The following is a 14,351-nucleotide window of genomic DNA, read 5'->3' as shown; positions in this document are numbered from 1 at the left end:
TTCCTATTTGTTTTTTGCCCCCATTTTCGTTCATATTGCATGCCAGATTTGTTTTTCTTCAGAGTGAAAGTCAACAAGTTCATTGAGAGCAAAACAATATCAGAATTTAACATTGTCAGAGAGATTAGATGATTGAGAATCTTGAACCAGCTCCCTCCCCTTTTTTTATTTTTAAACCAAAGATGTTTCCAACTCTTCATGGAAAAGAGGTATCAGTTTTTGGGAAGAAGTTTTTGCACTGTAAAAGACAACATAAATCTCTGTAAAGTCATTTTGCATGACTATATATGTACATTAATAGATACAGAGTGAAAGAATAAATGACATTTTTTGTATTGACTGGTAAGTTGTAATTTGTACAAGACCTGGCTATCCTTCCCCTTTCTGTCCAAACCCTTGCATCTCTTCAGGGTCTAGATTAACTCAGTCAGACACTGCTCTGGGTTGTTCGTCTATGGGAACTCCTTGGCTTGTCCTGAACCTACTGCTACTTGAGGTCAAACTGGACGTGTGCCTGAATTTGCAACATGGCCTGTTGGAGGACGGGTATTAATATCACAGATGGGGGAAACCTAATGAAACTGGTGGGAGGGTTGGGGCCCATGCTCTCATTAGGCATCCCTACTTGGGGGCAGGCTTAGTCGTTTGGGCCCATTTGCAGACCTTGCGTGCATTGAGATAGAGACCCATCATTTTTCTGCTCTTTAGAGATTATATGGTTATCAGGAAGTGACATCTCTAGTAAGTGATCTTAACCTATAACATTCTCTCTCTGCAGTGTAATATGGCAGCATCCACTCCCTGTACGTCTTACTTTCAAGCACTAGGGAGCAGCAATATACTAACCAAGCCCACATGGGTGGAATGGGACAGGCAGCAGTCTGGGAATTCCAGAATCTGCTAGTTGCTCCGGTTTGTCTTTCTACTACATAGGCTCTGTGCCCTCTCCTTTCTTGTCTTGACCACAGTGGGACACGGCAGGAGCTGCAGGATCTCAGCAGAGCAGAGAAGGAAGAAGGGAGGGAGCTTCTCCCCCATCGCTCCTCTCTACATTGTCACAGTGCACTCCAGTGAGTCACAAGAACAGTAGCAGCAGTCCAGGACGGACGAGAAAGAAGCTTAATCTTTCCCCCGCCCCTTCCTTGTTCTGTTTCGAGTCCACGCACAGTGGCCCTAGGGATTTGGAGTCTTCCAGTATGATAGTGTAATTCATGTATGGCTGGAGGAAATCTGCTTGGAAGCTTCTGTTTTGATTTAGCTAGAGCAGGAGTATCCAAACTACATGGCCCCCCACAAGATTTTATCCGGCCTTCAGCAACTTAAAACATACTTTTATTGCTAATTTTTTTTGCAAACATTTGACAGTTTTACTCATATCATTTCTCAGTTTAAGCACAGCATTTTTTTCTTTATAATTGTCACAATTTTCTTTTGTTCTGAATCTTATCATGCTGATTACAAAAAAGAACCAAGTAAAATTTACTCATTTAAAATTCATTCATAAAACTGATTTGTTTTTGGCCCACAAAAATGGGTAAAATATGCAATGTAGCCCTCCTATGGAACATTTTGAAGACCCCTGAGCTAGAGCAACTATTTTCAACTGGTGTGTTGTGAAAGATGCGCAGGTGTGCCTCAGAGTTTGGAGCACGGTGGTTGAAAAGAACTGAAAAACTCATAGTTTTTCAAACTCATAGAGTGGAGGAGGAGGTAAGACAATTCATTCACTTCAGATAGTGCCCTAGAAGCAGAGCCACAGAACCCAGAAGAGTCTCTTGAAAGCTGGGGGTGAAGACCGTAGAGGTCAGCGTGCTGTGAGAAGTGTTGAAAATTACTGCTCTAAACTGAGTGAAGGGGGGGTGGTTAGGGAGAATGCAAGCCTCTTGAGTTCCTGTGCATGGCTGCTATGGGTTTGGAACCCTACAGTGCAGCGGGTGGGGGAAGGTCAGAAGGGGAAAAGCCCCTCTCCCCCCTGCACACACTGCTGCTCCTGCTGAGATGGGAAGGGTGGAGGGACAGGGAGTGCATCATCGATCTGAGCACTTGGGACTGGATTGGCGAATTGTCTGTTCTTCCCAACTGGGAGGGGAGAAGAAGTTGGGTAATTTCTGAGTGAATCCAAGGCAAGATCTTAAAAATTTTCATGCTGGATGATATACTTCTGGTCATGACATCACTTCCAGTGGGTCCTGACAGATTCTTGTTCTAAAAAGTGGGTCCCGGAGCTAAATGCATGAGAACCACTGAGCTATAGCAGTCTTGACCAACACAGGCCACAGTCACAGGACGTGTTCTCTGGTGATGCCCACCTTGGGAAGGTTTACTGAGGGTGCTTATTTTTTTGATATGGATGGTTGTTATAAGCTGCCCATGGTTGTGTTTTTTTTTCCTGAAGGGCAGGCTAGAAATATTCTAAATACAAACCCAGTATATATACTTTTTCATAAGCAAAGGGATTTGTCCTGCCATGTGTGCCCTCTGTATGCAAAACTTTGAATTGCATCTAGTGATCCTCACCTAGTAAATAGAACAGTAATGTGGCCAGGAATATCAGTACTCTTAATCACCACACTGACACAGAGAGGTGGGGGCTGGCTACCTGCATAGACTGTTAGTAATGGCAGAGGAGCAGGGCCAGGAAAACACTGGCAGCTCAGCTGACTCTGATCATATTTCAGTTATCTCTAAATGCCTTTGTATAGCCAGAGGTTCCCTTTAAAGAAGTAAAAAAAACAACAAAAAACAGAGGGAAGGATTTGAGGACAAAAAGCCTCTGTCTGAAGAATGATTAAAAGTGAGATGTGAAACACCCCACAGGCCTCTACAGCAATATTACTTCATTCTGTGGCTTTCGATCCAAGCAGGATAATTTTTTTCTTCAGTTAGCTTACAAAGGAAGGTCCTTTATTTTCTGGCTGTGGGCGAAATATGAAAAGTCTGCTCTGACAACTCACAAAACAGACACTGCCACAGATCCGTTAATGCTCATTTGTCCAGTTGTGATTCTCTCTCTTCATTATCTGCAGAAAAACAGAATTCTAGTTTGAGTTCTGTGAATTCCGTTCACATCTGCCTGAAACCCTGGAGAGCTGCTGGCCACCAGCATGAACCATCCTGAACCAGGAAGGCTACAGGCTGGCCCTGCAGAGGGCTGTTTTGGGTGTTCATTGGGATTTCTACAACACCTCCAGGTGCTCATAGCACCTGGCAGATACTCTTCTGCCTGGGCCGGCACATTCTCGCACCCACTCTCTGGCTTTCCCTCTCCCCCACCTGCCAGATTTCCCCTTTCTTTCCCCCTTCTCTCTGGCTTCCCCCCTTTCTCTTCCATCTCTCCAAGGTTTCCCTTCAGGAGAGGAACTGGCGAGGAGGAGGGACAGACAGACAGTTACTACAGACAGTTGTCCCGAAACAGAGCCACAGAACTCAGAAGAGTTTTTCAGCAATTTTCAGCACTGTGCTCCAAATTCTTAGGGTACACCTGTGGACCTTTCACAGCCCATCAATGTGCCGTGGCACATCAGTTGCAAATCACTGAACAAAATGCAGCAAAGTTATATGGGGTCACTCAAGGGATTTTTGAATAAAGGGCTCTTATTGTACCAAAACTGTACTGCCGAAAGAAAGTGGTTTGCAAGAATATATTGTTTTGGTTACTGTCAGGAGAGAGAAGGGGGCCCTTCTCCTGTCTCCTTTGTGAGTGAAATAGCCTGGGTACTTGAAGGGGGAATCTTACATTAATAAGAAGTGCCTGCCATAGAAATCAACAAGCCTTAGAAAATGAAAAATGGATTGGCTCCCTTTCCACTTTGAGACAGACTGGCATTACAGTCTGGCAGTAACACAGCCTCTGTTGTTTTGCTGTAAGAAATATAAGGATTAGTTTATAAGAGACAGTGTCATCGATCTTTCTTAACACATTTTCATGTGAATAAACCTTTACTGTCAAGTTTTCATATTTTTCTTTTTTTCAGCTCAGAACTAGCATTTGTCTCCTTGAAATGTTGCGAGCGCGTAGCCAGCCTGGTTTCTCCCCCATCCCAGATCGATTCCTTCTGCGTTAAATGTTCATTTGGCTGGAACTTCTGAATAATTCACTGGTGGAAAAGGTTATGCAAAGGCCTCCATTATCTATGAGACTGCTTTTTGCATCAAAGACCCCAATCTGAGAGAGCATCTCAGGCCTGGTGATCTGCTTAACACAGCACTAAAATTGGCTTGGTCTAAAATGACCTACCTTGGCTGTTTGTCTGGATAGGGTGAGCAGTTGTTCTACTTCTCATTGTGACTGAAAGAACTAACCAGCCTGAGGAATTTAGGCCCAAATAGGCAGTATGGGACCTGGTGCATCTCTGTTGGCCCCTTGGGTCTTGGGTTTGCTGCTAAATGAGTGACTGCAATACCACACTCTGGCCATCCATGAAGGTGGTGCTGAAGTGCAGCAAAGAAAAGAAACCAGCTCCCCTCTTTGGCAAGTAGCTATGGTGGCACAGTGACCAAAGTGCCTGTGTGGTCCCATGGCCCAGCACCCCTGGTTAGAGATTCCTGACACCCACCCTCCCGGTTTTGTAATGTCAGAAGCTAAACGCACCCAGTTCTGTTAGAGGCTATTACTGCACGGGAAGGGGATAGCATTGTGTTTCTGTTTCTAAAACAAGTAAACAAACATTTGTATAAAATGGACTTCTGTATAGTAATATCTGACCAAGGTGTGGACTGTGTCTGGACTGTACCACTCTGGACTGCAGGTGGACGACTAAAAGGCCTTTGTATGAAACAAGTGATCTCTGCATTGGAAAACAGCTAGGATAGTACCCTTCTCCCTGAGTGATTACTTTTTCATGTGCAGGGAATTCTGTTGTATGAACAGTATTTGCTCCGTGATAGCTGCTGCCCTCTTCCTAGCGGATGTCTCTCAGGGCTGGCCCATTTTCGATCACTCACTTCCCTCCATTGTTCTCCCTTCTCTCACTCCCTGGATGGGTAAAGGAAAGGGGATTGAATTAAAAGAGAGAAGACTGGAGGGCCACAGCAGCAGTTTTCAATGGGTGTGCAGTGACACATTGGTGTGCTGCGAAAGGTCCACAGGTGTACCATGGGAGTTCGAAGCAGTGTTGAAAATCACTGAAAAACTTCTGTACTAACAAATTGTCTGTCCCTCTTCCTGAGTCAGCAGAGGAACAGATAATTCATTAATGCATATAGACAGTTGCCCTAGAAACAGACCTGAAGAGCCCAGAAGAGTCTCCCTGAGGCCAGAAGTGACATCACGTAGAGGTAGCCATAGTGGTCAGTGTGCCGTGAGACAAACCTTAAAAGTAGATGGGCTAGAGTGGTTGGAGGCTGGCACACTGCAGGGCAGGGAGCAGTATCTGGCAAGCTGCTGCAGGTGCTGAGAGGCCTTGGGTGTCTCTGACATCTCTGAAGGTGAAAAGAGGTGCTGTGTGAATCTTACTATACCGTGAGGTCTCCCTGGAGGTTCGTTCCCTGTGTGCCTCTCCTGCCTGAGGTGAGGTGTCTGGCAAAGGAGAGGCCCTCCGGAGGGTCGCCTGAGATGCACTTTTTGGATTTTTTTTTTTTTGGGAAGGAAGTCCTTTTCAATTCTCCAGGCTTTTAACCCTTGTGTGATACTTGTTTCTATGCTGCAGTTGTACCTGATCATTTTTACCAAGTCTTGCTTTACTCAGTCATCTCATGATTGGCATTTTTATTGTTTGCTGCCCTGGAAAACATTACCAGTAAAGAGTGGGATATAAACTGTAAGAGAAAAATACTATGAAGGCTGAGCATTCACTTGCTAGGAAGATCCCTTGCTGATAGCCCAGGTTTGGTTTTCCTCAGTGGAACTGAATAGAGACATCTAGAGATCTTTCTTGATGAACGCTGTTGGAGCTTGGAGAAGGTGACCCATGGGCGAAGCGTGGGCAGGTTGATGTGAAAAATATGAGTGGTTTGCAGATGGAAGGGCCAGAGAGCTGACAGTACCTCAGGGTCTCTGTGGGGCTGAATTTGGGGCAGAACTGCTGCTGTCTTGTACAAGTGCCCAGTGGTGTAGCTAGAGGGGGTGCAAAGCACTAAGTTTTGCAAGGAACCTCACCGTGGCATGCAAGGGGTCCCTCCCCCTCAACTTCAGAGCCATTCTGGGTGGGAGGAGCAAACTGGAGGTGTACGCCTGTCTCTGAAGGGGAGGGGGAGAGGCCGCTTGCATGCTGTGGTGAGGCGTCCTGCAAAACTTAGTGCTTTGCGCCCCCTCGAGCTACAGCACTGCAAGCTCCTGCTTCTTGCTTCCATATCTTCGCTTCGGTTTCTTTTAACGCTTCGGTAAAGCAGCTACCACGTTTTCCAGACTCACAAAGAGAGTCTGGTCCAACAAGAAGCTGACGGAACATACCAAGATCCAGGTCTACAGAGCTTGCGTCCTGAGTACACTTCTGTACTGCAGCGAGTCATGGACTCTTCGCTCACAACAGGAGAGGAAACTGAACGCTTTCCACATGCGCTGCCTCCGACGCATTCTTGGCATCACCTGGCAGGACAAAGTTCCTAACAACACAGTCCTGGAACGTGCTGGAATCCCTAGCATGTATGCACTGCTGAAACAGAGACGCCTGCGTTGGCTCGGTCATGTCGTGAGAATGGATGATGGCCGGATCCCAAAGGATCTCCTCTATGGAGAACTCGTGCAAGGAAAGCGCCCTACAGGTAGACCACAGCTGCGATACAAGGACATCTGCAAGAGGGATCTGAAGGCCTTAGGGATGGACCTCAACAAGTGGGAAACCCTGGCCTCTGAGCGGCCCGCTTGGAGGCAGGCTGTGCAGCATGGCCTTTCCCAGTTTGAAGAGACACTTGGCCAACAGTCTGAGGCTAAGAGGCAAAGAAGGAAGGCCCATAGCCAGGGAGACAGACCAGGGACAGACTGCACTTGCTCCCGGTGTGGAAGGGACTGTCACTCCCGAATCGGCCTTTTCAGCCACACTAGACGCTGTTCCAGAACCACCTTTCAGAGCGGGATACCAGAGTCTTTCGAGACTGAAGGTTGCCAATACACATCTGCTGCACCTGTATCCAGTATTTGCCAATAAAGCAAATACGGCAGAAGCATCTGACGTCTCTGGTAGAAATCCTGAACAGCACCAGAGCTGGCATCAAGCCCCACAGAACAGTGTGGATTTCTCTCCTGAGTCTTCTGCCAAACGTGATCCTGTCTGCCTTGCTTTGGAAAGGGTGACCATCATGCTTCTTTGTGCAGAGAGCTTGCAAAACAGCTGGAGCCTGTGTGTGAGCTCTTCTCTCTCTCTTTTTTAAATTCCAGCTGTCAAACTAGGAAGATAAATACACAGTCACATCAGGGTCTCGTCACACAACACATGGCTCACAAGCCCTGATGGTTGGATGGTGGCTTGCAAAATATTCTTCACTCTCAGTGTGTTATCTGATGCTGCCTCCGGATACAGGCAAAGTGATTTCCTTCTTGGGCTTCCTTCTTTGTATTTTGTTCCTGAATCAAATTTGTGCCCTGAATCAAAAGGGCATCAATAGCAATTTGCTTGGATTTATAGCAATTTTTAGGATTTATAGCACTGAGTGATCAGTTGGAAGGCAAAAAGTGGGAATAAATGGGCAATTTTCACAGTGGAGGGAAGTGAAAGCAAGACGAGGGAGGTAAGAACAGTCTGTCTATATATCCTTTATAACTTGAGTATATAGAACATACATGTTCTGAATTTGGAGGCAGCCAAGCTTGCAGATGACATCAAACTATTCAGGCAGATTGTGAAGAGCTCTGACTTCTCCAAACTGGGAGAATGGGCAACCAAATGGCAAATGTGGTCCAGAGTCATTGCCAGGAAGCATGTGAATGTCGCAGGGCCATGCTAAAGCCTTCCTGCGTAGCTGATGAAATAAAGCACTGTACATGAAAATGCATCCACCGACCTCGCAAGGACATCTCCTTGTGGGCCAAATGCCTCCCTCCTATTCCACACGGTGCATTCCTTGTGCTGGTCTTGCATTTTATTCATTGATCAGCTGCCTTATAGCTGCAAAGGAAAAGGGAAGGACAATCTGGCCCCAGCTGTTGGCCAAAGGAAGAAGAATTGCTGGAGGTTCTCTCAATAATACCAACAAGCAGAAAAATCAATCTGGCTGCTGGAAGGCAGAGTCTCCTCCCATGTAGAAATTCCTCTCATGAAACAGTCCCCTTCCTTCCTTAAGAATATTTGTATACAGCTTTTGAACAAAAAGGTACAAGTATGCCCCAACTGTCCCTACAGACCTGGTTCCTGCATAATCTTCCCCATTTGCCAACACAGTGAGATTGGGGAATGTTTTAATGCATGACGATGATCCCTGTAATGTTGGGTTCCACAGCTTTGGCAGGGCACATCTGAACATCACGGTTTTATTTTTTTATTTTGTTTAAAACATTTGTACTCTGCCATTCCAAAAGCTCAGGGCAGCTTATAAAACTTAATTCATAAATCACAGGATAAAATGAGTTTAACAAAGTTATAATCTAGATCATTTAAAACCAGCACAACAGTAACTCAATAATTCTAAAAACCCATAGAACTAAAAAAGCAATACACAACCAACAAAAACACATGAATATACAATAAAAACAGGTTACATTAAAGACATCCAGGAGTGTTCCACTCTTACCCACCACCAAAAGCTAATGTAAATAAAAATGTTTTTAGGCCTCACAAGAAACTTTCTATTGAAGGAGCAGATTTGAGATGCTTTGGTAGTGAATTCCATGAAAGTGGCGCCACACAGAGAAGGTCCTCTTTCCACCACACCCCTCACTTCTCCCAGCAGTGGCACTATCAACAGGGCCCTCTTGGATGACCTAAGAGAGCAGGCAAGATTATATGGGAGTAGGCGGTCCCCCAGATACTGTGGTTCCAGGCCATACTGGGCTTTAAAGGTAAGTACCAGCACCCGGAAACAAATTTTGACCCGGAAACAAATGGACAGCCAGTGTAGCCACCAGAGCAGCAGCTCAACTGAGTCAAACCATCGAGCCCCTGCAACCACACAGGCTGCCGCGTTCTGTACTAACTACCGTTTCCGGACCGTCTTCAGGTGCAGCCCCGTGTAGAGCGTGTTACAGTAGTCTAAAAGGGATGTCACCAAGGCATGGACTACTTTGCCAGATCTGACTGACACAGAAACGGCTGCAGCCAGCGCACAAGCCGAAGCTGGGCAAAGGCCCCCCTGCCCACTGCTGTCACCTGGGCATCCAGGAGAAGCTATGGACCCAGAAGCACCCCCAGGCTGCACACCTTCTTTCAGAGGGAGTGGTTGTCGAACAGGTTGGTTGTCTAATATCTGCACTGCAGGTTTCTGAACGAAGAGGACCTCTACCTTGTTCAAATTGAATTTCAGGTTATTGGCCCTCATCCAGACCCCAACCAGACAATGCTCCAGGTCCTCAACAGCCCCCCCCATCTGATGAAAAGGAGAGATAGAGTTGAGGATCATCAGCATACAGATGACACCCCACTTCAAATCTCTTCATGACTTCTCCAGTGGTTTCATGTAAAATAGCATAGGGGACAGGATGGAACCCTGAGACATCCCACAGGTGAGAGGCCAGGGTGCCAAATACAAGTCCCCCAGCACCAGCACCTGGGTACGATTGGCCAGGAAGGAGTGGAACCATTCCAGTACTGTGCCCCCAGCCCCAACTCAGCTGACTGCCCCAGGAGGACACCATGGTCAATGGTATCAAAAGCTGTTGAGAGGTCCAGCGGGACACATAAGAACAGCCCCACTGGATCAGGCCATAGGCCCATCTAGTCCAGCTTCCTGCATCTCACAGCGGCCCACCAAATGCCCCAGGGAGCACACCAGATAACAAGAGACCTGCAAGGCTTCCTGGGAATTGTAGTTAAGAACATAAGAACAGCCCCACTGGATCAGGCCATAGGCCCATCTAGTCCAGCTTCCTGTATCTCACAGCGGCCCACCAAATGCCCCAGGACACACCAGATAACAAGAGAACTCATCCTGCTGTCCTCCCTTGCATCTGGCATTCTGACATAGCCCATTTCTAAAATCAGGAGGTTGCACATACACATAATGGCTTGTAACCCATAATGGATTTTTCCTCCAGAAACTTGTCCAATCCCCTTTTAAAGGCGTCCAGGCTAGACGCCATCACCACATCCTGTGGCAAGGAGTTCCACAGACCAACCACACGCTGAGTAAAGAAATATTTTCTTTTGTCTGTTCTAACTCTCCCAACACTCAATTTTAGTGGATGTCCCCTGGTTCTGGTGTTATGTGAGAGTGTAAAGAGCATCTCTCTATTCACTCTGCCCATCCCCTGCATAATTTTGTATGTCTCAATCATGTCCCCCCTCAGGCGCCTCTTTTCTAGACTGAAGAGGCCCAAACGCCGTAGCCTTTCCTCATAAGGAAGGTGCCCCAGCCCAGTAATCATCTTAGTTGCTCTCTTTTGCACCTTTTCCATTTCCACTATGTCTTTTTTGAGATGCGGTGACCAGAACTGCGGTGACCAGAACCTGGAGACACAATACTCCAGGTGTGGCCTTACCATAGATTTGTACAACGGCATTATAATATTAGCCGTTTTGTTCTCAATACCCTTCCTAATGATCCCAAGCATAGAATTGGCCTTCTTCACTGCCGCCGCACATTGGGTCGACACTTTCATCGACCTGTCCACCACCACCCCAAGATCTCCCTCCTGATCTGTCAGACAGCTCAGAACCCATCAGCCTATATCTAAAGTTTTGATTTTTTTGCCCCAATGTGCATGACTTTACACTTACTGACATTGAAGCGCATCTGCCATTTTGCTGCCCATTCTGCCAGTCTGGAGAGATCCTTCTGGAGCTCCTCACAATCACTTCTGGTCTTCACCACTCGGACGTTTGGTGTCGTCCGCAAACTTTGCAACCTCACTGCTCACCCCTGTCTCCAGGTCATTTATGAAGAGGTTGAAGAGCACCGGTCCCAGGACAGATCCTTGGGACACACCGCTTTTCACCTCTCTCCATTGTGAAGATTGCTCATTGACACCCACTCTCTGCTTCCTGGCCTTCGACTAGTTCTCAATCCACGAGAGGACCTGTCCTCTAGTTCCATGACTGCGGAGTTTTTTTAGTAGCCTGTGGTGCTGCACAAGGCTCTGGATCAGGGGTAAACCTCCTCTGCAGGGGAGACAGCATGTTGTGGCTCTGTGCCCTGGGGCAGCACCTGGGCCAGGTCCACAACTGTTTCAGAGGCCTCTAAATCTTGTGAAAGAACTCTTTGCAGACAAGCACGGAATGCTTGGGCATCCAGCAGCAATGGCCAGCTGGCATGTTCCTGTTGAGTTCCCTCCCCGTGTGTTTAGCATGTGCAGTTGGAGTGGGGAGAGGGCCATGGAAACGACCGAAGTGCTCTAGAGACAGTGGTGGGCAGAGCGCAGGACTCTGTGATCTGCTTCTTTTTCACAGTGGAGCATGGGGGAGGCAGGCTCTGCCAGTTCATCAATGACACGTGCAGCATAGCATGTCGAGTGGCCCTGAAGGAAAAGCCTCCTCAATGGAGGCTGCAACCCTCCATGCACTTCTCTGTTGAATAAGTCTTGCTGAATCCAGCCTGGGGACAGGCCAAACTAGAAAACCCCTTTCTGCTCTCAGACCTCCAGAGGGGCTTGCTGCGGAGGCTCCAGCTCTCTGCAGGCCACCCTCTTGCTCCCCTGGTACCTTTGCTTTCCCTGCCCTCCACAGGACAGGAGTGGGGCCCAGACCACCTGGGATGAGAGACACGTTTTCACACCATGACAGTGTTACAGAGACCAACCATCCTTTTCTTTGCCCCAAGGAATGAATGACAGCCATTCACTTTGATGGCAGGCGATGATGTGCTGTGTTTGGGATCGCCTTTGGAGGGGAGGCAGGAAAAATCTGCTCCCAGCTAGTGGGTAAGGGACTGAGCCTGCTTCTCTCTGCATTGGCCCCTACTGGCTTCTGTTTCCAGGCTGCCAGCCAGTGGAGGTGAGGTTGCTGGAGGCTCTTTGCAGGAAGTGCTGAAAAGGCCCTGAAAGGGAGCGAGGCTGTGGTAGCAAAGGGAGGGGGCTGAACAACTGAAAGTCAAACCAGGGCATGCCAAGGGGAGGGAGGAAAAGAGGCAGACTCAGACTTGAAGGAGGATCTTGGCAGCTCAGCACCTTGGGGGAGCTGACATGTTCCACCCTTTTTCTTAACCCTCTAGCAATTGGGAACCACAGAACCTTTGCTTGCCTTAACACTCAGAACTGGGCAGTACCCTACTACATATGGGATGTGCTGTCCAACTCTATCCAACTTTCCAGCGCTGGTGCAACCACAAGGCAGCCCGAGGTAAGGGAGCAAACATTCCCTTCCTGTGAGGAGGCCTCTGTGACTTTGCTTCCCATTGCAGAATGCAGTGTATGCCCCATTGGCATGGCTGCATCCGCACTAGAAAGCTGGATAGAATCTTTTCCATGGATGCCATCATGGTGAAACTAGAATCCAGGTCATTAGCATGCCAGGCCAAAGGCTTGGTGAATAATGCAAATGTAGTATAATTAACATGACACTTGGAATTTGCATGATGAGAACAGGCTCTTTGTGCACATCAAATCATCCTTACTTGAGGGCATCAGAATTTTAAAATGTATTTGTTTATCTTCATGGGCCACTTCATCTCAGGGTCTCAGGGTGCATAACAACAATTGAACATGAAACCAAGGGGCTTTCACTGACAAAGGAGAAAAGTTGGATCCAGGGAACAAGAAGGAATCTGGGGGGAGGGGGACTAAAGACATTTAAAAAATATTAATTTAGCAGTGTATGAATACATTTTCAAGTCAGACTAAGACAAATCCCACCACCTTCACCAACCCATTTGCAGGTGATGAAAATGGGAAGTTCATTGGTGGGGGATGTTGAGAGTTGGGGCAAAATTCATAAGGATACAGGACAAAATTCACAAGCTGTGTAGCAGCTTAGATTTTCTGTGATGGAGGCTTCTGGGCAAAAAGAACAGGGGGCTGCCAGCTGCCAGGAAGAATGCACCCCCCCCCCAAAGCAGGTGAATTTCACATTCATCCCACTGTGAATTTTGTCTGTCCCTTATTAGACTCTAAATTTTGCACCACACCCTATTTTTGATGTCAAAGTGATCAGCTGAGACCCTTGTTTCAGTCACATTTTCCACTGATACGGGTCTCACCAATGTGGGGTCTCACCAATGTGTTTCTCTAAGGGCACAATCCTAACCAGGTCTACTCAGAAGTAAGTCCTATTTTGTTCAATGGGGCTTACTCTCAGGAAAGTGTGGTTAGGATTGCAGCCTGAGTCCTAGAGAAACTTTGATTGGCTCCACCACCACATGACTGGACATCCTTGACTTACTCAGCGTCAACTGGTGACATCCACTGGCCCTTTTGGGATCTGCCTTCTTGGAGACATCCCACTCAAGATGGAAAATCGCCTATGATTGGGGTCATCCTGGTGATGGCTGCTGACCCCTTCCAGAAGCTATGAAGACCCCCACCCCAACCTACTTGACACACGCCCCACTAGCCAGCTAATAGGATAAAGATATACCTACCAAGGATGCTAATCTGCTTGGCATGATATGATTAGTTATGGGAGAAGTTTGAGAAGACAGAAGTCACATTTTGACACCCACATTTCCGTTTCTGAATCTGAATTCAGGAGTTTGCATTTGGTATTCAGATTGCTTGGAATGTGAAGTCACCTATGGCAGTCATGGGCTGGATAAACCCAAGATTTAAATGCTATACAGTGAACGGAGCTCATGGTATCCAAATACCAAATAGTGAATATACTGTCAGGAGAGATGAACAATTTTGCAATGCAGTTTATCTTCCTACCAGTACGTGGTGCTAGAAAAAGCAGAATGGGGTTTCAAGGAGGCCATTTGGCTCATATTTCTTTAGTACTGAAGTAGTCAGAGATGCCCTTCTGGGATTTTCTTCAGCTTCATCTCTGAGTCCAAATTTCAAAGGAAAACAAGTGTTTTGGAAGGTGCCTGCACGCTTCATGGACTGGGAAAGGGGAATGGGGAGAGAGGACGGAGCAGGAGGTGATCAGCGGGAATAACATGGAATTAAACTGAAATTGCTCAGATGTAAAAGAGCAGAACTGAGACGACTGTTTTGCTGCTGACCTAATTGCTGGGCAGATGGAGGATGACAGAAGATAAGGGGAGCTGGTGGGTGCACTTATGAATAGTTAAGGAGGGGGGATTAAAGAGATAATGAGGAGAGAGGACTTTGCTTGAGGCCGCAGGTTCCTTGGAGGAAGAAGGGAAGGCTATCAATGCAACACATAAATAAT

This window comes from Tiliqua scincoides, chromosome 5 (genome assembly GCF_035046505.1).
Source record: "Tiliqua scincoides isolate rTilSci1 chromosome 5, rTilSci1.hap2, whole genome shotgun sequence".
Classification (NCBI taxonomy): Eukaryota; Metazoa; Chordata; class Lepidosauria; order Squamata; family Scincidae; genus Tiliqua; species Tiliqua scincoides.
This window is presented reverse-complemented; position numbering follows the sequence as displayed.